We start from the raw sequence: 24894 nt of genomic DNA, 5'->3' as shown, positions 1-24894 counted from the left end.
AGGTCACCTTCCTTCAGAAACATGTCAAAGATGTTGAAAATCGATATCAAAGGAATAACCTGTAAATGTATGTTCTTCTGGAGGGACAGAGGAAACAAACTATCACATCTGTTAAATGTTTTCTTCCTAAGCTATTCAGCCTACCAGATGGGCCACCACTTTACAATCAACCAGTGCATAGACTGGGTCATCCTCCTGCATCTGCTTCTACTTAAAAAAATCTAGAAGAGTTATTTTCTATTTCTTGGAATATACAGAGCTAACCCGGGTCATCTCTGCTGCCAAACAAATTAAAAGCATTTCATGTTCAGGACATTAGCTCTATTTTTCCCAGGATTATGCCAAAAGCACTGCAGATATACAATTAAATAATTCTTAAACATGCAGCCAACTCTACGCTCTCTTGATGCTCATTTTGGGTTATTCCACCCTTGTCTATTTGAAGTCACATACAGAAACAAAACAACAACATATTAAGATCCCAGTTGATTGAAATCTTTTCTAGGCACATGTAGAATTAACACTATGGACATCTCTGCATCTACTAAATCTTAACATTAATGTGGTATAAACTTTGCATGTCTCATTGTAATTGATGGAAATATTTTGTTACTCTTATCTTTTAGATATTGTTATGATAGCACTTAGTTGTTATAACATAAGTATAGACAGTGCAAACGTTCTATCTCATATGTCAATTTAATCTCATGTTTTGTTCTTAAAGGTGTTATCTATCAATATGAGCGTGTACTTGTTCCCCGCTCCATATCCTACAACCCTTTCTGCAGACCGGAGGTGCCGTCTTTTCCATGTAGTTTCCCTCCCACATTAACCACAGTGTATCTAGGTATGTTCCCCTTCCTTTTCATTTAAATGTTTATTCTCATGCATTATTTGATTTTCCTCCTTTTCTGGCATAATTCCTTTTTTTCCCTCCTCTGTTCAACCGACTCGCATCTCTATCTTCTTATTCTTTTCTGCCTTCCTATCCAATTAATTTCCCTTAAAGTGTGCTGTATCAAACACAGGGCATATTATCAAGAAAGGGCGATACATTATCGCCACTTTTATCGGCAGGAAACTGCCACTAAAGCGGCGAAAATGGGCTTGATAATATGCCCTTGTGAATTCCCATAGAAGCCCAGGTTAACACCAGAACCTGGGCTTCTATGGGTATTCACAAGGGCATATTATCAAGCCCATTATCGCCGCTTTAGCTGCAGTTTCCTGCCGAAAAAAGCGGCGATAATGCATCGCCCTTTCTTGATAATATGGCCCACGCTTCTTTGCTGGGAAGTGTTTTCCTTTAGTATCATATTCATTTTTCATCCAGCATTTCCTCATCATGAGGAAATGCTGGATGATCCCTACTTGTCTCTCTACTGTAATCAAGAGTGCAAGTTTTAATTTTTTTTTAAGTTCAAGTTTATTGAAACCAAGCATAAGGGAATACAATAACAGTGCATCAAAGCATAAAAAGCACACAAAAATGAAATTACATAATAAAGATGCGTATTGAAACGGATTCAATAAACAGTTATAACTGAACCAAGGGAAAGGAAAGAAAAGGGATCAAAGGAAAAATAATACAGTAAATTTGTCAATAATCAAAGTGAAACAATTGTGAGCAATAGTAATTTAAATAAAACGTTGTATGCTGAGAAATTATGCTATAAATTCGAGTATTAATGAACCAATAAAGGAATATAAAAAAAAAATATTAAGAAAAAATGAAGGAAAAAGACACCCAGAAATATTTATGGTAGTTTACGAACCGCATCTGACTTATTTGCAAAAGCAACAGTAGAGGGGTTTGGGGAGGAGAGGATGGACAAGTATGCAGTAAGTGGGAGCCATAATAAGTCCCGTTTGATTGCAAGGGAAACAGGAGTAACGTAATTAGTGTAAAGTCTATTGTGAAAACAAATGGCATTCCACCAAGCGGAATTTGTAACTTTTGTCGAATCTTTCCAGTTGGAGGTTATCACGTGGAAAGCTACGGCTATTAGTAAGTCGAGTAGGCAAGTTTTAATTTTAAGAGTAAAAATTGATTTATGCATATGCTTTTAGTAGCCCCTTCATAACTTGAAAACATCTATGTGCCCGGGATATTTTACAACAAGGCACGCATGTTCCTTCTACAACGCCAACAATTTTAAAATATTTATTTTAGCATTGCTAGTATATACAAATATCTCAACATTTTCACAAAAATGATTTGCTTATCCTGCTACTTTGAACTTGCAAATAGAGCTTGGCATATCGCATTTCAAATATTGCATTTTTATTTTTATGTGACAAGCATTGACGCCAAAATGTACTATAGCACTGTCCCTATGCCATTTACCACTGCTTGTCGTTAAGAGCAAAGCACAGGATAAAATACCCCAGAAGGATAAACTAGTTTTTCATCTGCAAGAAGCGTTTGATTGCTTTCACTCCCGGCTCATGTCCAATTTATTATTAAATTAGAAGAGAATCTGCTACCTGTTTGATCTTTGTGGGTTTTAATTCCAGAGCGTGACCACCAGAACAAAGCGTTGAAATGAAAACTGCATTGATTAAACTGGGTTTGCCCTTGAGCAAAGGCTGAACAGCTTTCATGTTCACAGTGCATTCAATATAACGAAACTAGATACTTTTTGACAGATTAAAAAAATAAAGTGAATTGAACACCATGCTGCATATCAAACAACAGGAGGGTAGAAAATGTTGAGAATCTGAATATGCAAAATGTATTTGGGTTTCACAAGCGTCGCAGAAGAAAAATATATGTTGGCCATTGATAGGAGATCAAATGGAGATTAGGATTCACAGAAAAGCCCAGGTCTAACTGCACCAGTCCATATGTAAGATATATGCTTTAAGGCAATTAAACACTTTGCACATTTTTTGTCGAAATATACGCTGCTGACTTTCTTAAATATACATCCGCTAAAGGGTTATACATTATGAAACCTTCTGAGTGCAATGCAATGCTCCACAAACGTCAGCAATCTACTCTACTAGGTTTCCGACCTCAGGTTGGGGCAACTCTCCGCTTTTTTCCAGTGTACCAGTTTTTAACAGGCTTCATATTGAAAACTCTTACTGTTGCAGGTTTCTATTTGTATGCTTGGAAAATGTTGTTAATTCCATTTTCTCATGCAAAAATATGTATAGAATATTTTGTGGGAGAATTACGTAAGTATGAGTACAGTCATCAAATAGCTTTGAAAACTGGGCCCAAAATGTTAATTTTGCTCTATAGTGTCTTAAGTGAATTTTTATCATATGATCTGACAGACGCTCTCTGCTGTGAAGGTAAGTAGTGATACCTTTGGTCCCTATTCTCCAGGCTATTTGTTACCATTAGCTGGATGTACATGCAAACTTCGCCTTAATTGCGAGTGTAAAAATGTCCGTAATCAGGAAAATTGGTTTGCTAATACAAACATTTTCATGTGATCAAACACACAAGTAGTAGTGGACAGTGTGCGTGGAGTTAGCATTACAGGACTTGGCAAGGTCTCTCTGTTTATGAGGATCATTATATTGTAGATTTGTCCGTATTCACAAATTCATCTCTGACCCCTTCCATGAATAAAATTGGTCAGAGGTTGTTTCATAAACTGAGTCTCTGGCTAAGCACTATGAGGTTTGCTTTCACACCCATGGGTGACACGATCTAACTTAGTTCAATGCATCGTGCTTGAATGTGAGAGACATGTTTTTGTAGCCCCGCACAACTTTACCCAAGACATAGTTCAAGTGGTGTCAATCCTTTTCGGTTACTAACAGTCCCTAAACAGGGATCCAGAGACACATTGGTGATCAGAAATACTCCTATTTTCATTCTCTTCAATCACACACACAAGATCCGCTAAGGAAACAACACTAACTAAAAAGTGCATTTATCTTAACAGGTGCACCCTGTTGCTCAACAAATCTAAAATAACTACAGAGAATACTATAAAAACTACACAAACGCACATTGAAAAATAACTAGAATAAAATAAACATTTGTAACATTGTTAAAATGTCATCTAAATTTCTAAAACCTACATCTATGTGTTACACTACGAGAGCATGGAGAGTTAAAGTAAATTGCAACTACATTTTCTTAAGTAGGATGAGCATCATGCATACCTTGTTTACAGTCAAACGCGGTAATTATCAGGAGCCAAGAAAGTCATGTTCCCGGTGAAAGGCAAACACACATTCAGCATCAGCATAAACTCCTTCCGAAATAAGGCCGGATATAAGCTCTCAGTAGATAGGGTGATGCGGCAGTATATCTAGTAAGCAGAATTGTCCAGCCGCGGCCGGCAGTGGGAGTACCTGCAGGGCGGTGACGTGGGAAGGGGGAGGTGCAGGGTGGGGCGTAGTAATGTATGGATTACGGAGCTTCCCAGGTAAGTAAACATTTAAATAAATAAAACTAATTTTGTTGAGTGCACTGCATCCCCAAATGCGATGTAGTGCGCGCAACGAAATTCGTTTTATTTATTTGAATGTTTACTTATCTGTAAAACTCCGTAATCCATAAATTACTAGCCCCCACCCTGCCCCTCCCCCTCCCCACGTCACCGCCCTGCAGGTACTCCCACAGCCAGCCCTGACTGGAAGTGTCTCTGGCAGAATCTTGCATGGTAATCTGTGGCGAAGGACCCTTTCCTGACAGGTGGTCAAGTGGCAGACCTTTTACACTGTATTGTATCTGAGATGGAGCTTGCAATATCACCTTAAGAATGTTTGATTAACCAATATGCATGAAGAAACTAGTCTACGGTGCATTACTTTAAATAAAAGGTAAAATTACAACAATTCAGACTGCAGTATTTTTATTATTATTCTTTGTTTGACCTTGAAATTGAGATAACAAAGCACTTGTTCGAGACTGATGTTGCATCAGGAAGTTTACTGATGTCTATGGGATAGCGTCATAATCAGCTGCGGTCCATGGAGGGAGTTGCGGTGGGGCAGAAAGGCGGGACGGGGGAGGGGCAGGGTGGGAGGTACTAAAAACCGGAATATGGATAATTGAAGGTAAGTAAACAATGTAATCAATAAAACAAATTTCGTAGCGCGCGCTGAATCACATTTTGCGATTCAGGGTGCGCTACGAAATTCTTTGTATTAATTTAATTGTTTATTTACCTTCAATTATCCATATTCTGGTTTTTAGCACCCCACACCCTGCCCCTCCCCCTCCCCGCCTTTCTGTAATTTAATTATAATATATTTATTCATAATTATTTGAAGTTATTAATTTAAAAAAAAAATGAAATATTGCGTTTTAGTTCTGTAGCGGGTTGTGGGTTTATAGGGGAATATAGTGGGAAGGAATTTAATTATAATTAATTAATTAATAATGGTAATTAATTAATATTTTTGTATTTAATAATTATATTGGTAATTGTGTTAATTAATCTGTTATTAATTAGTTATGAACTAGTTATTAATTATTAATTTGTAAATATGTTAATTGTGAAACAAATTTAGGAGCGGGTTGTGGTTTTATAAGGGAGCAGGGTAGGAAGTACTTTAATTACAATGAATGAATACATAATTGTATTAAGTAATAATTATGTCATTAATAAGTTCTAATAATTGTGTTAATTTTTTAATTAATTAGTTAATAAGTAGATATTCATTATTATTAATTACTTGCTAAATATGTTAATTGAGTGTTTTTTTAGGAGTGGGTTGTGGGCTGATAGGGGAGTAGGGTGGGAAGCACTTTAATTTTAATAACATTTTTATAATCTTTTTTATAATATATATTAAAATGTATTTTATAGTGTTAAATGTGTGATATTATTTATTTTTGATGGTTTCTAAATTGCTTGTTAATTGTTATTAACTAATTAATTATTTAATTGTTAATTCATTTTGTTAATTGTGTTTCTTACAATATTGGTGGTGTTGTTTATAGGGGAATATGGTGGGAGGTAAATTATTTTTGACCAATTAATTATTTCTTAATTAATGTTAATTATTATGCAGGAGTGGGAATACTAAATTATTTACCTCCGCTGTCCAACACTTTCCCTACTGTTGCATTTGCTGGAGTGGGAATAGTAAATTATTCCCCTACGCTATACAACACTTTCCCTACTGTTACACTTGGTGGAGTGGGAAAATAAATTAATCCCACCCGCTATTTTACACTTTCCCTCCTGTTGCACTCACTGGAGTGGGAATAGTAATTTTTACCCACCCGCTATCCAACACTTTCCCTACGGTTGCATTTGCTGGAGTGGGAATAGTTATTTTTACCCACCCGCTATCCAACACTTTCCCTACTGTTAAACTCAGTGGTGTGGGAATTGTAAATGATTCTCCTTTGCTATCCAACACTTTTCATACTGTTGCACTTGCTGGATAGGGAATAGTACATTAATCCCCCTAGCTATGTAACACTTTCCCTACTGTTGCACTCACTGGAGTGAGAATAGTAATTGTATCCCCTACGCTATACAACTTTTTCCCTACTGTTACAGTTAATGTAGTGTAAAATATTTTTTTACAATTAAATATTATTTTTAATATTTTAATTTATTATATATATATTATTTTTATATTGATATTACAGATTTATGTAAATAAATATGTATTTAGAATTTGTATTATTTTCTAACATTTATTATTAAGTTAATATACATATATACATTTTTTTAAATATGGATTTTTTTGTATATTCTGTTCTCGATATTCTTGTAGGTCGATATTCGGTCTGTCGATATTCTGTCAGTGATCCAATGTCTATGTCTAAATGACTTGATACTTTCACAGTTCTTGGGAAGATAGGGACAGATGACATCTGTGTCAAAGGCAGATAAGTTGATGATTCTGTAGAAATACAAAACATGAAACAGCAGGCTACTTATAATGGAGTCGGCCATATGTTTTTACGTCAAGGTTTACTCCTGTTAAAGAAAGAAGTAAAGCAGTTCCAAGATGGGAAGCAGAAGACAATAGCCCAAAATAGAAGAAGTGGTTTATCCAAGGAAGACATTTTTTTTACTTTGGAAAAAAATATTATAAAGTGCATTTGTATGTTTAAATATACACGTGTGTGTTTGCTCATGCCATAATGGAATTCAAAAGGATTTCTAAGAGAGCAACTGAAAACTGTCGCAAATTTTGAAACCTCATGACACCTTTGATTATTCTTGTCAAGGATTTTGGTGTCGAACAACATCCAATCCATATATAAACTAATTCAAAACAAAAGTAAATTCACACATCAATGTTGTAGAAATGTATCAATATTATTATTAGATGTGCTTTTATATAACCAATGTGTTTTTAATTCACAGTACTCGACAAATAACAGAGTGTCTATGCAGGGTCAGATTGACAGCATATGCCGTTTGTCACACAATGATCACAATAGAAATTGAACCATTAACAAGAAGTAATCTGAAACAAATAGAGCAACCACACAACTGCTCAATAATTGATATTAAAGATATTTTTCTTTAAAGAGAGGTTGAAAAAAAAAGTCAATTTATAAGCAATTGTGGTGGTTAATCCGTGGACGATTCGTTGCCTTTTGTCTAAACAGTACTCAAGACCGTCTTCAGGACAATGTGTTAGAATTAACATACATTTCTAGCCCCTTATTTACAATCATACCTACATATAGAATACAACAGAAATTGCTGATAGTTACAGATAAAATCGGAGTTAACCACCACTAAAAACATGATGTGAATCGTCCTGCAAAAACATAATAGTTGTGCACTCAGCACCAACAAGAAAGCATAAAAAATCCACAATTCAACTGTATTTTATAATAGCACTGCACACATGATGACATGCAGTGCAAACGTCAATTAATGAAACCTGTATATCCAATAATCTATTACCAGGTAAGTGTAGAACAACTACTTACGAGGAATAGACACCAAGACAGCATTATATATATATTACCTACTGGCGCTCGCCAGTAGGTATATATAGTTAGGATTTTTTCTCTATGGGATTTTTGAAAATTCTATGTCTAATAACTTTGGCGTTTGTGGACGGAATTGGCTGAAATTTTCAGGAAAATGGAACATTTTGTTTCTGAGCAGCCACTGAAAATTTGGGGGGGGTTTGTCAAGGGGGGGCTGAGAAAAAAGGGGGGTCCCAAAACGTGTTTTTCCCATGTTAATTTCCATAGGGCGGTTGGCCTCACTTTTAGCCCGAACGGCTGAATGGATTTGCACGAAACTTGGCAAAATTGTAGGGACTGGTAGCCCGATGTGCCTTTGCTAGGTCTCAATATATGTGATCCAGTGGATTTTGAGAAATTAACGTTCAAAAAAAGATATATATCTGTAAGCGCACTCCGGGCAGCGCTCCGGTTCGCGTACCTGACGCGTAACTGAACTTCGCGTAGCGAAGCTGATTGGCTCTCCGGTGTCTGTCAACATTCTAAACAGTCCGGAGCGGCCGCCATCTTGTCTCTCGGTAGGATCGAGAGACAAGAGGAGGCAAAAACAAAGGGGGAAATGACCATAAGGGGGCATAGTAGATCCTCCCTGACCCCCTAGGTTTGATGTGGAGGCTTTAAAAGGGCCCCGCGGGGCAAAAAAAAATAAAAAAAAAATTGTTTTTTTTGCGTGGGGAGCGCCCGGTACGCGCACCGGGAAGCGCTCTGGGGAGCGTACTATAAGGAAAAAAGAATGATAGACTTTTCAATTATTGTATGTTAATTGATTGTTTGTTTTGTTGATTTTTTTTAATTTTTTTATTTTTTAAGCAATTATTTATTATTGTCATTGTGTTTCAAAATTTAATAAAATGTCTAACATTTCACTGTCTGAAATGTCGTTATTTCCATTGAACATAGTTTGTAATGTTTGAGTGTGTAAAATGTCCTCATTTTCAAGGAGGACATCTACTGATTGCACACATTGCAGTAGTTCTTCGTCCCAAGTTTCATCCATAAAATCAATGTAATTTGGATCAATGATTTCTTCGTTGGTCTCTGGAAGGACAATTTCAAATGAAATGTTCTGTTCCCCTTCCATTTTGCCTGAAATTTGCATTAAAAAAAATATATTAGTAGAGATAGGGCACTGTTGGGATTAATTTTAGATAGGCAGTTTTTAACAGTGAATTTATCTTTGGGCAGTGTATAGTATCAGAGTGGAAGTAGGAATATAAAAAAGTGTGTGATTTAAGGTAAATAAATTCATAATTATACAAGACAAGCCTAACTCCATCCATAACTATAACAGAGAAGTCTATCTAAATGTATAACTACTACAGAGGGATAGTATATAACTATCAGAAAAAATTTACCATATTATCTTAAAGTGCACAATATACTTCAGTTTTTAAAATAACAACTTACCTTTATAAAGAAGTTGAAGTAATTACTGAAAATCCTATTGAAATGTACACCAGGAAGTAGTAGTCAAAATGGCTGTGTTTCTCTCTCTTTTTTTATATATATTCAGGTACATAACCAATCAAATGTCAGGTAAAAAAAGTAGAAAATGAAAGTAACATTTTAATTGGTTGTCAATTCCAACACTTCAGATGTGTTTTGTGAAGTAATTTACCTCAGGGTATTTAGAGAGGTGTACAGGCTAAATAACTAAATGGAATTCCAACCAAATTAGTGAAAATGGTAGGGATTGGTATGTAGTATGAGCAATTCTATATTTGGTGAAAGTGTCTCCAGGGTTTCTTTTGTAAATTACTTTCCCACCTTTTTTAATGGAGCGCTTCCCGGTGAGCGCCCCGGTACGCGAACCTGCAGCGTAACGGGAGTCCACCATTTTGTGTTTCGGTCGAATTAAAATACAAGATGGAGGGCAAATAATGTTCAGAATGGGTAGAAGGGGGCACGGTAGACGTATCTTGACCCCCTAGGTTTTCTGAGGGTGGCTGAGGAGGCCCATATGTGCGGAAAAAAAACATTTTTTTTTTAAATTTCGCGCGGTTAGCTTCCGGTTCGCGTACCGGGTAGCGCTCCGGGGAGCGTACTTTGTTGAAAATTTGTGAAAAAAGTTAGAGTAAAATAATAATTGTGAGTGATCAGATGTAGGGTAGCTCTGAGAAGAGCTTTTGGGTTTATGGTACATTTAGGTACTTATAAGTAGGTACCAATGCACAGTCTTAAATTTAAAATGAAAACTATGTTGCCCTCATCTGAGAAGTGAACTCCATCACCTCTGTAGATATCTTGCATGTAGTAATGCAAGTTATTGTTGTACATGGAGCCCATTCCATGGTCTCTCATGTAAGCTGAAACAGATTTGTTTACATGATTCCTCGACTTCTCAATTTGTGGACAAAATTGGTTCGACCACCTCCATTTCTGTCTTTGGCATATATTTGAATATACCAAGGCAGTTTGAGGAAAAAGTGCCATCAATTGCTCAAAGGTGTCTTTTAAAAGCATTTCCAGACCTACACCAGTCAAAGTGCCCAAGTCATTACCTCCACAGTGCACAATTAACAGGTCAGGTTTAGGCAAATGCATAAAGGTTTTCACCAATGGTATCAATTGGTGACATTTTAATCCTCTGTGGCCAAACCACTTAATTTCCACATCTTGTAAATTGAGGTTAGGTAAATTTCTGTTCTCAGCATACCTTTGAGCCCAGTAGATGTAACTATGTCCAACAATCCAGACAGAAAACATGGTGAGAGAAGGTTCTGCTGCAGTCAGATGAAGTGTGGCAATGAAATGGCAGTTGGAAAAAAAAGAGTTTAAAATGAAAAAAACTGTGGAGTTTCTGTGTTAAGGAAGCAGTAGCAGTGATTGGTGGATTTTGATTGCTGAAAACAGAAAGTTAGGGTGCATGGATGTGTTCTTTGAAAGATGTAATTTGAATAGTCAAGAAAAAATCATTTAATGAAAGATTGCACTGGATACGCAGGTGCACTGAGAGTTCAGAGTTCAATTGAAACATTGTTGTGTGAACTTGCAAACATCAGAGGTCTTTCAGGAGGTGGTTGCTATGCAAAAAAGGCAGAAAGGCCAGAGGGGGGAAGGGTGTTGATTTGAAAAAAGTGAGGGAAGAGTTTTGATTGGGTGACATGAGAGATATGTGTGATGAGTTACAGCATTTCTGTGCTTTTCATAGCTGCAGACTCTGGAGTGCATACCTTTTGCTCTGCTAAAGACAATTTGGTGTGTTTCTGAGACTGTTTTGAAACTCATAAAGTATTTGCTAAGGTGAGAAAAGATTCATTTAATTTAGATAGAGAATAGTATGGTTTTGGGAGAAAATTATGAAGAAAGTTGTGTATTTAAAATGTTGCTTGGTGTCAAGTGTTTTACAAATAGATTTTGTTTCTTTGTGTTACATAGCCATGTTAAAAGTGATGCAAAAAAAGTGCAAGGGTCATACAAAAATGCTTTCATGTGTCTTAGGGTATTTTAACTCACTTCCTCATGAATGTATGAATATAATTGCTTTAAAAGATGTGTTTAAAAACGTTTTTTGAAATCAATTAGGTTTCTTGATATGTACTGCTAGAGTTTCATAGGTTGCTTGGGGCATATTTTCAAGGCTTTTGAGTTCCTTTTGATGTAATTTTTCCCATTTTCATTTAAGACCTTTCCCTGTGGTGCAAGGTCCTTGTAAATATGCCCCCATCTGTGCTTGGCAAATTTAGATTTTAATTCTTTGACTAACATAGCCATGTTAAAAGTGACCCAAAAATGTTGCAAGGGCCTTAAAAAAACGATTTCATGTGTCTTAGGCCATTTTAAGTCATTTCTCCTTGAATGTAGATATATAATTCATTTAGATGATGTGTTTAAAAACAATTTTTTAAAACAATTAGGTTTCTTGATATGTACTGCTATAGCTTCATAGGTTGCTTGGGGCATATTTATAAGGCCTTTGAGTCTCTCTGATGTTATTTTTTCCATTTTAATGTAAGACCTTTCCCTTTGGTGCAAAGTCCTTGTAAATATGCCCACATCTGTGCTTGGCAAATTTAGGTTTTAATTCTTTGACTAACATAGCCATGTCAAAAATGACCCAAAAATGTTGCAAGGGCCTTAAAAAAACGCTTTCATGTGTCTTAGGCCTTTTTAAGTCATTTCCCCTTGAATGTAGGTATATAATTAATTTAGATGATGTGTTTAAAAACGATTTATATAAAGAATTAGGTTTCTTGATATGTACTGCTAGAGCTTCATAGGTTGCTTGGGGCATATTTATAAGGCCTTTGAGTTTCTCTGATGTTATTTTTCCCATTTTAATTTAAGACCTTTCCCTGTGGTGCAAGGTCCTTGCAAATACGCCCCCATGTGTGCTTGGCAAATTTAGATTTTGATTATTTGACTTACATAGCCATGTTCCATACAGTTCTAACCTTCTGCGTAGTCTTTGATATGCTAGACTCCATCTGCACTATGAGATACCTAAGCAGAGGAAACATAGGTGATGTGATTGTGAAATGAGGAAAAGAAACTCCACATTTTTCAATTACATCACCTGTGTTTTCTAAGTTTCCGAATGAGATTGTGCAGATGAGGTTTAGGTCTGTCCACAGACATAGAAAAGGTCTGGCCTTTGTTCAAGAGTGAAGTGGATATGACTTACTTCATTGGTAGGCCTGCACATGTATTATCTGCTCTATACTCTTCAACAAGTGTAAATCTCATCTGCAACCCTGAGTAGGCCTCACCTAAACAAACCTCTGGATAGGTCACACCTTATTGTCATCCTGAATCAATCATTTAAAATGTTAGGGACAGATTTATGATAGGTGTGTGACTCTTTTGCGCCACTGTGCGTCACTTTTGTGACGCAGTGGTGGTGCAAAAGATTTCCTATGTGGTGACATATTTACAACTTGATGCATCTAGGCAGATGTGTCATGCTGTAAAGTCCCGTGCCACATGAAACCGATGCAGCAGTGATGCAAAGGATGCACCATGTTGCAAGACAGGCCTCATTTCATTTCTAACAAGATAAGATGCTGAATCTTCTGTAAATGTCAAAATTGTTGTATACAGTGCTCAACTTATGTGTACTCTTTGATATGCTAGAGTCCATCTGCACTATGAGATACCTAAGCAAAGGAAACACAGGTAATGTGATTGTGAAATGAGGAAAAGAAACTCCATATTTTTCAATTACATCACCTGTGTTTCCAAAATTTACGAATGACATTGTGCAGATGAGGTTTAGGTCTGTCCACGGACACAGAAGAGGTATGGCCTTTGTTCAAGAGTGAAGTGGATATGACTTACTTCATTGGTAGGTCTTCACATGTATTATCTGCTCTATACTCTTCAACAAGTGTAAATTTCATCTGCAACCCTGAGTAGGCCTCACCTCAAACAAACCTCTGGATAGGCCACACCTTATCGTCATCCTGAATCAATCATTTAAAATGTTAGGGACAGATTTATGATAGGTGTGTGACTCTTTTGCGCCGCTGTGCGTCACTTTTGTGACACAGCGGTTGTGCAAAAGATTTCCTATGTGGTGACATATTTACAACTTGATGCATCTAGGCAGATGTGTCATGCTGTAAAGTCCCGTGCCACATGAAACCGATGCAGCAGTGATGCAAAACATGCACCATGTTGCAAGACAGGCCTCATTTCATCTCCAACAAGATAAGAAGCTGAATCTTTTGTAAATGTCAAAATTGTTGTATACACTGCTCAACTTCTGTGTACTCTGTGATATGCTAGAGTCCATCTGCACTATGAGATACCTAAGCAAAGGAAACACAGGTGATGTGATTGTGAAATGAGGAAAAGAAACTCCATATTTTTCAATTACATCACCTCTGTTTCCTAAGTTTACGAATGACATTGTGCAGATGAGGTTTAGGTCTGTCCACGGACACAGAAAAGGTCTGGCCTTTGTTCAAGAGTGAAGTGGACATGATTTACTTCATTGGTAGGTCTTCACATGTATTATCTCCTCTGTACTCTTGAAGAAGCGTAAATTTAATCTGCAACCCTGAGTAGGCCTCACATTAAACAAACCTCTGGATAGGTCACACTTTAATGTCATACTGAATTAATCATTTAACATGTTAGGGGCAGATTTATCATAGGTGTATGACTCTTTTGCGTCACTGTGCGTCACTTTTGTGACGCAGCGGCGGGGCAAAAGATTTGCTATGTGGCGACATATTTAAAATTGATGCATCAAGGTACATGTGTCATGCTGTAAAGTCCCATGCCACATGAAACCGATGCAGCAGTGATGCAGAAGATGCACCATGTTGCAAGACAGGCCTCATTTTATTTCCAACAAGATAAGAAGCTAAATCTTCTGTAAATGTCAAAATTGTTGTATACACTGCTCAACTTATGTGTACTCTTTGATATGGTAGAGTCCACCTGCACTATGAGATACCAAAGCAAAGGAAACACAGGTGATGTGATTGTGAAATGAGGAAAAGAAACTCCACATTTTTCAATTACATCACCTGTGTTTCCTAAGTTTACGAATGACATTGTGCAGATGAGGTTTAGGTCTGTCCACGGACACAGAAGAGGTATGGCCTTTGTTCAAGAGTGAAGTGGATATGACTTACTTCATTGGTAGGCCTGCACATGTATTATCTGCTCTATACTCTTCAACAAGTGTAAATCTCATCTGCAACCCTGAGTAGGCCTCACCTGAAACAAACCTCTGGATAGGTCACACCTTATCGTCATCCTGAATCAATCATTTAAAATGTCAGGGACAGATTTATGATAGGTGTGTGACTCTTTTGCGCCACTGTGCGTCACTTTTGTGACACAGCGGTGGTGCAAAAGATTTCCTATGTGGTGACATATTTACAAGTTGATGCATCTAGGCAGATGTGTCATGCTGTAAAGTCCCGTGCCACATGAAACCGATGCAGCAGTGATGCAAAAGATGCACCATGTTGCAAGACAGGCCTCATTTCATTTCCAACAAGATAAGATGCTGAATCTTCTGTAAATGTCAAAATTGTTGTATACAGTGCTCAACTTATGTGTACTCTTTGATATGCTAGAGTCCATCTGCACTATGAGATACCTAAGCAAAGGAAACACAGGTAATGTGATTGTGAAATAAGGAAAAGAAACTCCATATTTTTCAATTACATCACCTGTGTTTCCAAAATTTACAAATGACATTGTGCAGATGAGGTTTAGGTCTGTCCACGGACACAGAAGAGGTATGGCCTTTGTTCAAGAGTGAAGTGGATATGACTTACTTCATTGGTAGGTCTTCACATGTATTATCTCCTCTGTACTCTTCAACAAGTGTAAATCTCATCTGCAACCCTGAGTAGGCCTCACCTCAAACAAACCTCTGGATAGGTCACACCTTATCGTCATCCTGAATCAATCATTTAAAATGTTAGGGACAGATTTATGATAGGTGTGTGACTCTTTTGCGCCACTGTGCGTCACTTTTGTGACCCAGCAGCGGTGCAAAAGATTTGCTATGTGGCGACATATTTACAACTTGATGCATCTAGGCAGATGTGTCATGTTGTAAAGTCCCGTGCCACATGAAACCGATGCAGCAGTGATGCAAAAGATGCACCATGTTGCAAGACAGGCCTCATTTCATCTCCAACAAGATAAGATGCTGAATCTTCTGTAAATGTCAAAATTGTTGTATACAGTGCTCAACTTATGTGTACTCTTTGATATGCTGGAGTCCATCTGCACTATGAGATACCTAAGCAAAGGAAACACAGGTAATTTGATTGTGAAATAAGGAAAAGAAACTCCATATTTTTCAATTACATCACCTGTATTTCCAAAATTTACAAATGACATTGTGCAGATGAGGTTTAGGTCTGTCCACGGACACAGAAGAGGTATGGCCTTTGTTCAAGAGTGAAGTGGATATGACTTACTTCATTGGTAGGTCTTCACATGTATTATCTCCTCTGTACTCTTCAACAAGTGTAAATCTCATCTGCAACCCTGAGTAGGCCTCACCTCAAACAAACCTCTGGATAGGCCACACCTTATCGTCATCCTGAATCAATCATTTAAAATGTTAGGGACAGATTTATGATAGGTGTGTGACTCTTTTGCGCCGCTGTGCGTCACTTTTGTGACGCAGCGGTGGTGCAAAAGATTTCCTATGTGGTGACATATTTACAACTTGATGCATCTAGGCAGATGTGTCATGCTGTAAAGTCCCGTGCCACATGAAATTGATGCAGCAGTGATCCAAACATGCACAATGTTGCAAGACAGGCCTCATTTCATCTCCAACAAGATAAGAAGCTGAATCTTCTGTAAATGTGAAAATTGTTGTATACACTGCTCAACTTATGTGTAGTCTTTGATATGCTAGAGTCCATCTGCACTATGAGATACCTAAGCAAAGGAAACACAGGTGATGTGATTGTGAAATGAGGAAAAGAAACTACATATTTTTCAATTACATCACATGTGTTTCCTAAGTTTACAAATGACATTGTGTAGATGAGGTTTAGGTCTGTCCACAGACACAGAAGAGGTCTGGCCTTTCTTGAAGAGTGAAGTGGACATAACTTACTTCATTGGTAGGCCTTCACATGTATTATGTCCTCTGTACTCTTCAACAAGCGTAAATTTCATCTGCAACCCTGAGTAGGCCTCACCTTAAACAAACCTCTGGATAGGCCACACCTTATCGTCATCCTGAATCAATCATTTAAAATGTTAGGGACAGATTTATGATAGGTGTATGCCTCTTTTGCGTCACTGTGCGTCACTGTTGTGACGCAGCGGCGGTGCAAAAGATTTGCTATGTGGTGACATATTTACAAGTTGAAGCATCTAGGCAGATGTGTTATGCTGTAAAGTCCTGTGCCACAGGAAAGTTGCGTCAGGTTTCATATAGGTGTTTTGTTGCAGGGTGGGCATTCATTTGCATGAAAGCCCTGTAAAACTAACACAGTGAAATTTAGATTTCACTGAGTCAGATTTATAGCATTGCTGAATCAAATCCTTACGCCTGTTTGAAACAGGCATAAGGAGTGAAGCACCATGCAATGTGTGGCTTCCTTCTGTGCATTGCAGTAGACATGTCGTGTTTACGACGTGATTCGTGCAATGTGCTGCTTTTGCGGCACAGATGCATGACGCATCTGTGCTGTTTTTACTCAATGGTGCTCCACATTGTAAATGCGGCACACCATGGGTGGCAGAGCAGCGGTGCACGTTAACTGGTGCATCCCCGGGGATGCGCCCGTTAACATAAATCTGCCCCTTTACATTTAAGTATGAGCAGGGTAAAAAGAGTCGGTGGACATGGCTAAATAATAGCTGCAAAATGTTACTCTTGTTAAACAATTTTACTATTATAGTCTCTGACATTTGTGCCTTACTCTGCAAAATCTCATTGTTGTTCTCTTTTTTTAAAGATAACAACAACATCAAGCATGAGTGATAATGAGGAATCAGTTGATCTTGATCTTATCGTTGAACTTGTGATTGAAACGTCAGTGGAAGTGGATCCCTTAGATGATTTAAATCCTGAGGATGAAGAAGACTATGATGAGGATGCTGATTTGTCAGAATTGTATGACATAGGTTGGGAAGCTGACCTGCTTGAGCCTATGGAACTATAAACATTTATTTTTAAAAGTTAGAAGAAATTAAAAGTAAAAATGTAAACTGTTTAATTTTAAATTAAACACACCTTCAAAAACAGGTTATGTGTAGTGTCTTCAATAAAATATTAAAATATGCTCATTAAATTAGATCAGATTCACATAAAAAACAGCACAGGTAAAATGAAGAAGAATTCCATTTCTTTTCTGTTATTTGTGTATTCTAAATTTGCCAAAGCACTAAAAAATATTCTATGTAAAAATGTCAAGTAGTGTGTTAAGTTTTTGATGACTGTTATTGATTTACTGTTTGGTAATAGTGGTTAATAACATTTTGTATTATATTTTACCACAGATTCAACTGCAGATCATTTCAAAATTTGAGAATGCCAACCAAAGATAGAATTAAAAAGGCTGCAAAACGTCAAAGACAGCAGGTCCATGAAATAATGCAGCAGTCCTCTACCATAAAAAATCGTCAAGTCACCAAGAAAGCACCGGGTAAGACCACGAAAACATTCATAAGAAACATTTCTAGAAAAAAAAGTAGTACTACAGAAAATGTTTTTGTCCAGAAAAAGAGAAGCAATTTAAATGGAAAGGAAAGGCCAATCAAAAATGTTACTGCTAGAGCAAGAGATAACTCTGTGCATGATAGTAGAAGGAAACAACAGTTTAGGGACATTCGTAAACGAATGTTCCGCAACAGGATAATTGGCAATTTGCTAAAAAATATTAAGAAAGGTCAACAGAAAGTGGTTTTTTATAAGAGAATAAAAAAAGTTGAGAAAGTTATTGATCAGGCGTTTGAAATTAAACGAAAGTTATTTATTTTGATAATCAATAGAATTAGGAAGCTAAACAAGGCAATTTATGATTTCAAAAGAAATAGTAGATGGAAGAGAACAGTTAATCGTAGTAATTTTTGTGAAGTTTTTTCCGGAGAATGGATGCATAGTTCAAGTTGTGAGGCATTTTTCAATGAGGAGAGTTATTTCCAGGATAATGATTTGGTGCATGCAGTTGACACCAGCGGTCGAGCTTATGAGGTGAAAAATGGTTGTCCAGTTGAAAAAGAAAAACTTGTGACAACAGAGGCAGAGGATGTGTTAGGTAATGAGGTTTTAGGAAGACGTCCTAAGGGACCTGTGTACACCTGGAAGTGTAGTAGTATTTGCAGTGTGCGACAGGATTCTATCAATTTGCTTTGTGATTTTGTACGGACATTTAATAAGAAAAGTTTGAAGCAGAAAATGAAGTTGTTGCAAGAATTAGACCCTTGCAGAGTGAGAGAAGTGACAGGTTTGCATGGTCATTCACTGGCTTGTCTTTCCAGGAGAGTATGCCAGAGTGTTTTTCATCATTTCAGGATGCTAGCAGTGCATCATAATAAAGTGAGGAAATTAGTTAGAATGTTGTATTATGCTAAGAGTCCAGCAGTTATGCTTAAACAATTATGTGCTGCTCTTTTGCATGGTTCTGAAATAGATGTGAAGAATATGTGTGAAGAAATTGAGTTTTGTTACTTTGGAAGTAAAGAGGAGAATGTTGAAATTGACCCAGAAGAAGAGGGTAATGTGGAAGATAGTGTACAGGTTTCCAGTACAGATAATTTTCAGAAGGAAATTGCCACGTTTCAGGTGAAATCAAGTGAGAGGCCTAGTTTCACTTGTGTGTGTTGTCGATGCACTTATTATAAGAATCAGACTAATTTAGTGGATTTATATGCAAAAAGTGAAAGGGAAAATAATAGTGAATGGAAGGATTTCGCTACATACTTGATGGTAGAAAATTGTTTTGATTTGGGATTGGATCAACGTGTGTGTACTTATTGTTGTAATAAATTAAATCAAAACCAGATGCCTGCTAGAGCGGTTCATAATAATCTGGAATTGGTTGAGATTCCTTCTGAATTGAAGGATTTAAATACTTATGAATCTATTTTGATTCAAAGTATCCATCCCTTTCAGGCTATTGTAAGAATGGAGCCAAAGACAGGGAAATTGCCTCCATCAGATTTACAGAGAGGATTAAAGGGAAGAGTTGTTTATTTGCCTCTAGATTTGAAGAAAAACATTAACACAATTGGAGTAGAAAAAGTGGAAGAGGAACCTCTGGTTATCTTAGTTAATGGGGTTCCGACAAAGAATAAGAAAATATGGCAAGATTTAGTGGATGTTAGGAAAGTCAAAAAGGCAACATTGTATTTGAAAAAAAATAATAAGTACTATAAGAATGTATATGTTGCAGAAGAGGAAGTAAGTGAGGAAGAGGATAGCGATTTGTGTGCTGGTCAAATTGAGAAAGTAGAATCCTCTAAAAGTGAAGAAATATATGAACATTATAGTGTTCATCCTTTGCATTCCAAGGAAGTCATGGGGAATGCTATTGAGTTGTTTCAAATGAAACAAGCCAAAGGGAGTCCCATTAGTGTCTGGGAGGAAAGTTTGGAAGCTCGGTGTTTCCCACAGCTATTTCCAACAGGTGAAGGAGGAAGATATGATGAGCGACCTCATCAAATTCCTGCTTCTGAATACCGGACTTTACGATTGTATGCAGAAGATGCTAGGTTTCGACAATGTATTCCCTATTTGTTTCATCTCCTGTTTGAAAGCGATCTGTCTGGACTGTCATATGCAGTGAACCACATCTTGAAAAGTGGTACACAGATGCAAAACATCTCGGCAAGTGACTTTATGGATAAAGTCAATGTCCAAGACAGTATTTTGGATTCTCACCTGATTAATCTCATGGCGTGTCAGCGTGGTACTAATGAGTACTGGTGCCGTCGTCATGGTGATTTAAAATATATGCTGAGGAACTTAGGAACTCCCACATGGTTTTTCACTCTGAGCTGTGCCGAGTATGGCTGGGAAGACTTAATTGAATTTCTACGAGAGGCAAATGGAAACATCGAAAACATCGAATTCAAGACACCCGGAGAACTGTGCTCTTTGGATCCAGTCAATGTATGCAGGTACTTCAATCGTAGATTTGAAGCTATGATGTCTTTCATCATGAATAAGAAGAATCCACCTATTGGAGAGGTGTTGGATTTCTTCTGGAGAAAGGAGTACCAAGCAAGAGGTGCTCCTCATATACATATGCTGCTGTGGATCAAGGATGCACCTAAATTTGGAACAGATCCAGAAGACTCAGTGATGAGTTTCATACAACAGTATTCTACGTGTGCTGTTCCAAACGCAAAGGAGAAGAAAAGTCTAAGAGAAAAAGTTCTACGTTTCCAAAGCCATCGTTGTGGAAAGTACTGTCGTCGTAAATTCAGAAACAAGGACAAGTTCTACACCAAATGTCGTTTTGGCTTTCCACGACCGGTGATTTCTAAAGAAGGAGTAAACAGTTTGACGTCTTCGCTGCGACATAATGTGATGAAGAAATCACCTAAAAACACATACAATTTAAAGAGGAACGAAGAGTCCAAGTACATCAACGACTACAACCCAGTGATTTTGTCCATGTGGAATGCTAACATGGATATACAGTTTGTGGCTGATAACTGTATGGCTGTGGCTCGGTATGTGACATCTTACATCACCAAAAAAGAAAAGACAGAATTGAAGGATATGTGGGAGGACATTTCCCATGAAAAGTGCCTCAGTAAGAAGTTGTACAGTTTCAGTCTGAAGATGTTGTCGCATCGAGAAATCGGAGCTTACGAATGTTCTGACCGCTTGTCTTCAGCAAGTCTCTATGCCAAATCTAGGAGTATCGTTTGGGCGAGTCTTGGTCTTGCTGCAACGCGTAATCGAGTTCTGAAACCTGTGCGGGAAATTGAGTATTTGGCGGAAAAGGAGCCAAACAGTACCGACATTTTGAAGACCAACATGTTGGATACATATTATCCAAATCGAAGCAGTCACCTCGAGAATGTTTGTCTGTATGAGGTTCTACAAAATTATATATTCAAGAGGAACATCAAAGAAGATATTGATAAAGGAGTGTATGCTGTAATTGGAAGTGAGGGATGTCTGGTCAAGCAACGAAAATGCCACTTGGTAAACCATCGAAAATTGAGTGGCGAATCTCCTGAAAAAAAGGAGTTTTTCTATTTAGCACTTTTGCAACTTTTCAAGCCTTGGCGTGCAGAAGAGGAACTGCTTGGAGATTTCCTCTGTTACGAAGACTCTTTTTTTACTGCCGCCAAGGAGACCATAGAATGTCCTGCTTTTCCCAAATATGTAGAAATGTTGAATGCGGAAATCGAGCAGGAAGCAACGATTGCAGCCGAGATTGCCAGAGACAGTTCTCAGGACAGTCAGAGTTCTGTTTCATTGAGTCAGGATCCACTAGGAGGCCCTGTTATTGAAAATGAAGCTGCCACTGCCATGAATGAAGTGGAAAGAGCCACGGCACATGCTCAGGAGGATGCGGTTAACTTAGTAGACTTGGAAAGACAACTCAACGTTGAGCAGAGGAAAATATATGACGAAGTTACCAAGCAAATTGATCACGGATTAAGTCATGAGAAGCAAGAGTGCTCATGTACGTCGTTGAAGCCTGTCCGACTGTACGTGAGTGGAGAAGCGGGAACTGGAAAGAGTTTCCTCATTAAAGCAATCTCATGTTATTTGAAGCAAAGGACTGAGTCATCGCTGTCTTGTGTTGTCACCGCTCCAACTGGACTGGCAGCACATAACATTAAAGGTATTACTTTGCATCGTCTACTGATGCTGCCAGTGGAGCATGATAACAAATTACAATACCACAAGTTATCTGGAGATGCTTGTTGTGAAGTTTCAAGAGTCTTGAGGAAAATGAAACTTCTTATCATTGACGAAGTAAGCATGGTTTCCAATGTCATGCTTGCCTTTGTGCATTTGAGAATGCAAGAAGTTCTTAAAACAGAGTATGATGTGTTATTTGGTGGCAAACACATCATTGTTTTCGGAGATCTTCTGCAGCTGACACCAGTGAAAGGACAACCTGTGTTCAAAATGCTCACGCATGAAGATACCAGGAAGTGCCTAGGGAGCATTGGCAACGTCAATATATGGTTAAACTTCAATTATGCTGAACTGCATGAAAATATGCGTCAGGCGAAGGATGAAGTTTACAAGAATATTCTACAAGATTTTAGAATTGGAAAAGTGACTGAGCATGGGAAACAAGCTTTACATGCACGATTACTGTCAAATTTATATCCAGAACAAGACGTTGTGCCTGAGAATATTTTTCAGAAAATTACTGAGAAGAAATCTGGAATATGTTTGATGCCAACTCTTGCAGAATGTGCCATCTTCAACAACAAAATGTTGCATTTAGAAAACCAAGAGATTGTGAAACTGGAAGCTATTGACAGAGTAGAGCATATGGGATCAACAATTATTTTGTCTGAGAATTTGAAAACAAAATTGGATTCATTAGAGAAGACTATATCTAAAACTGCAGGTTTTGAAAAGACTCTGAATGTGTGCTTAAATTGCCGTATAATTTTAAGAAGGAATTTACATGTTGAAAGAGGTCTGGTAAATGGATCAATGGGTAATGTTGTTGATTTTGTGAAATACAGAAATAGAGATGAAATTGAATTTTTAAAAATTAAATTTGATGGCATTGAGGAAGTACAGCTAATTGGTCGTTTTTCTGCTAGATTTTTGCTTGTAAAAGACTTATATGTTCGCCGTAAGCAGTTTCCTGTTTGCTTGGCATATGCGGTGACAATCCATAAATCACAAGGTTTAAGTGTAGACAGTGCATTGGTGAATATTGGCAGTTCTGTGTTCAAGGAGGGTCTGGCATATGTGGCATTGTCACGAGTTAGAACTTTATCGGGATTGTACTTGATTGAGTCTGATGTCACAAACATTTGTGCGGATCTAGATTGTGTTAAGGAATACAATAGGTTAAGAAGAGAGTATGCGCCACATTTGCCTCAATATCCTTTGTTTGAGAAACGTGTGGTAGGCCGGAAACGAAGAAATGTGACCAATACTAGGGAGGTTGTAGCAAAAAGACGAAAAGTTGATGAACCTGAAATTATAAGCAGAAAGAAAAAGGATTCTGTTGAAGATGTTGTTGGTTTTCAATTTGAAAACAGTTCTGGTGTCAACTGCTATGCTAATGTAGTGGTTAATGTTTTGTTTTCTCTAGAAAATGTAAAAGAAGAGATTGTGGTCAATTCGGATCACAGACTTTTCAGTTTGTTGAATTCTGTGTTAGAGAAATGTAGCACTGATAGAACAAAAATAGAAAGTGTGTCTGAAATTCGAAATCTGTTAGACGGATGTTCAGGTCAAACACAATTCTCTCAAAATATTCAGCAAGATTGTCAGGAGTTTTTAATGTATATGCTTGATGTATTGCATGCTGAAGGTGTAGATGTAGATCACCTGTTTGGGCTTTCTTATCAATGGCAGCATGACTGCGAGAACTGTAGGGTATCAAGTACTACTAGTGTAGACTCAGAAAGATTTATATATTTAACTTTGCCAGACAGTAAATCAGTGTCTTTTAATAAGCTAGTAAAAGCAGCTGATCACAACATGGAGTGTAGCCAATGTAAATCTGAAATGATGTCAACATTATTTATACGAACATATGGCCAGTATGTCATTTTATTGTTCCAACGATGTAGGCCTGATGGAACAAAATTGACAACTTTAATTAAAAATTTTGTAGCTTCGCAGCTGTCAATATCAGGAAGGACTTTTGTAACTGCAGCAATTATATATCATGATGGTCCTTCAATAACATCAGGACATTACACAGCTTATTTAAAGTCTAGAAACGGCTGGTCATTCTGCAACGATTCTGTTTTAACTTTAAAAAAAAAATTGCCGTATGACCTTAAAAATTCTTACCTGGTGTTTTTAAAACCAAAATTTTAGGGAAAGAATCTCGGGATGTGCTCTGAGGAATTTCAAGAGGTTCTAATGGCTCCTACACGATTTGGCCTTAAGGATAAGTGTAGTACAGAGACAACAGTTCCTGGAAAAATAGAAGATTTTCTTACAGAAAGTGGTGGGCACAGATTAGTTGAAGGACAACAGAGTAAAGCAAACGGTCTTCTTACCATAACACTTGACGTCATGGAAAAATAACTGTACTTTGAATGAGTTCAGAAAAACTGTTTCTTTTTATAAGCTAATTCAAGCAGCCAATCAAAACATGGAGTAGAGGGAATGTAAGTCTGCAATGCTGTCTAGATTATTGGTCCAAACTTTTGATTATAATGTCATTTTAAAAATCCAATTATATAAACCTGATGAAAGTAAGTCTTCAACTTTAATTACAAATGTTGTGGCTACACAGTCATTGATTTTAGGAAGAACATTTGTAACTGCAGCTATTATATGGCATGATGGTCATTTGACAGATCCGCTTATTACACAGCTTAAAATGTAAAAAAAGCTGGTGTTTCAGAAA

Source organism: Lissotriton helveticus, chromosome 1_1 (assembly GCF_964261635.1).
Source record: "Lissotriton helveticus chromosome 1_1, aLisHel1.1, whole genome shotgun sequence".
Lineage (NCBI taxonomy): Eukaryota > Metazoa > Chordata > Amphibia > Caudata > Salamandridae > Lissotriton > Lissotriton helveticus.
This window is presented reverse-complemented; position numbering follows the sequence as displayed.